At 40.7% G+C, this 2,500-nt stretch overlaps 1 protein-coding gene across 2 annotated transcripts in view; it reads right to left on the bottom strand.

Moving 5' to 3' along the window:
• Positions 1 to 2,500, bottom strand: part of LOC138963838 (uncharacterized) — a 33,479-nt gene that overhangs the window by 26,172 nt on the left and 4,807 nt on the right. The window contains exon 2 of one of the 2 annotated variants that reach the window (XM_070335693.1): positions 1 to 2,500. This exon is cut by the window's left edge and continues 546 nt beyond it; it is cut by the window's right edge and continues 1,746 nt beyond it. The exons of the other annotated variant lie outside the window; for it this stretch is intronic. The gene's annotated coding sequence lies outside the window, so the exon portion shown is untranslated. 2 annotated transcript variants of the gene reach the window in all.

The following is a 2,500-nucleotide window of genomic DNA, read 5'->3' as shown; positions in this document are numbered from 1 at the left end:
CACGCTGGTGATTTTAAACAGATTAAACGAACTTTGAATAAAAGGCGAGGAGAAAGAGATTGTTCATGGTATGATAAATGATTAGTCCTGCCTACGTTAAGGACTTCCATAAGGTGGGGAGGGGTAGAGTCAAAAACTGAGTGAGGGTAGGCCAGATAGTAGGATGACCAGCTGGAGATAAAAACACTCCACTCCCCATGTCTTTACAGTGTTGTGATCAAACTTTCAAAGACGGTAGGTAACAGACAAAAGCATACAGTGTATGCTAATCAAATGAGATAAGTGGTTTTGAAAAATGAAGAGGTACCGCTCTTTGAGTTTTACAATTTTGGTTTGTTGCTTGTTTCTCATCCTTTTGCTTATTTTAAGTTGACCGTGCATTGGTCAAGGTGTGAATTTTATTTTTACAGGATATATACAAGAGTTACACCACATGCCGGTTCCTGGGAACAAGCGTTCTGCATTTATTCCGGTGCCACAGAAGGGAGCCGATTTCACTAGTACTACTGTATCAAGGTTTGTTACCTAATACATCTTAACAGTAAGATTTTTTTATTTGTATTAATTGGAACATGTTTGCACATCATTTGTAAGCGACCTCTGTGAATTTGATGGGTTTAACGTACGAACCCTCACTATGGTCAACATTCTGTTAGCGACTGTTTGAAGCGAATAAATGTAGCGGTCAGAAAGATTCCAGAATCAGTTGGGTCACTGGAAACTGTGTTTGTTTGTTTTTTAACCTGAAACAGGAAGAATTATACGAATTCATGAAATATAATTTTCTTTCATTTTGGTCTGTTGTGTGAAGACTTGCTAACCCGGCTTTGACCGACTCTCTGAGATAGTAAACATTATTCAAATACATTCAAATAAAAATGTCACTTTTCATCTTTTGTGTGAAGGGTACCACAGGCTGATTTCCTGCACCATGGATGTAGAGGAGGCCAGACAGTCTGCTTCTCATTCCAGCTGTGTTGCGTTTTTTTCTGCTCGTGAAGTGTATCGCCACATTGCCAAAGCCATTGGCCAAGAGAAGTCACCCTGTCTGCCCATTTTGCATAGCCTTACAGGCTGTGACACTATGTCGTTCTTCAATGGTATTGGGTAATCAGAAGGCTTGGGAAGTATGGCAAGCATTTGAAGACGTCACTCAAACTTTCTTCAGGTTGTCTGCTCCTCTTTGTAAGCTGAGTACCACAGACAGGGCAGCACAAGAGCTTTTTGGTGTACATTTGTAGGACAAAACCAGCAACGTACTGGGTGTAAACAGTGCTAGACGGTACCTCTTCAGTAAAAAGAGCTGCCAAATTGACCATAATCCCCTTACAAGTGAGGTGCTGCTGCAGGACATGAGATTGAGAAGAGCCATCTACCTATTAGACTTCCAAACTCTGTGGGCTGGCAGTTCAAGGCTGGAAAGTGGGAGTCATTCTGGACGAGCTTTCAAGAGGTATCCAGCGTGTGCCGAGAACTCATGAGGTGTGCCTGCAAGAAGAGCTGTACAACAAAACGCTGCAAATGCTGCTAAGAAGGACTGCAGAGCACAGCTCTCTGCAAATGTGCTTGCATGCCTGTGAAAACTGTCAGCATCTAAACTGTGCAAAAATATTATTGCACCCATTTTCATACCCCAACTCAAACTTTTATTCCTGTGTCATTTTATTCAAACTGTCTATGCTATTAAAGGCTCGCATCTTCGCTATCTGGCACATTTTTTTTAACATCATCATTTACGCCGTCAAACTAAGGATACCCTTGACGTGACAAAGAGATGTGACAAAAACTTCGGGTACCTTTTAAAAAGCCGACGACAATTCCTGAGGCACAACTGGGTCACTGTTGTATACGAAGAGAAAGTCAACTTGATTATCCATCCAGAACAGGTTGTTTTATTTCGCCATCTTGCATATTTCTAGTGTTGTGCCATTGTACCTACTGATGTATGTGTCGATCTCACGGATGAGATGTTTATGTGTCAAATTTGAGGGATACCCAAGTCAACTAAAATCCATGTATTTTAGCAATGACCAAGTGGGTTGCGTTGAAACTTTCAGGAATGTGTGTCTACGCACGAGGCGTAGTTCAACCGTTTGAGTACACTTTCAAATCTTCACGAAATAATATTTTAAAAACTGCCACAGGTTTGTTGACTTACATCCCACATATTTTTGACTTCGCATGTATGACAGATGGTTGTTTCAAGTACTGCCAAAGTTTCTTTTGAGTATAGACACTTGCCGGAATGTGCTAGTTGTGTAAACACATGAGAACAAACGTTTTCGAAATACAGCGATTATGAATTTTAGTCGACTTTTGAGTTGATACATTACATTTTTATCAGTTTTATTTTGGGGGTACCCTTATTTGGGCGGCGGTCAAATAACCCATGTAAAGGCCACCTTTTATCTTAAAAGTGTTCCAGTTAGCCAAGTTGAGTGCCCTCAATAGCATACATTGAATATAACAGCACAGGAATGAATGTTTTCGTTTTGGTATG

Source organism: Littorina saxatilis, linkage group LG4 (assembly GCF_037325665.1).
Source record: "Littorina saxatilis isolate snail1 linkage group LG4, US_GU_Lsax_2.0, whole genome shotgun sequence".
Classification (NCBI taxonomy): Eukaryota; Metazoa; Mollusca; class Gastropoda; order Littorinimorpha; family Littorinidae; genus Littorina; species Littorina saxatilis.
This window is presented reverse-complemented; position numbering and strand designations above follow the sequence as displayed.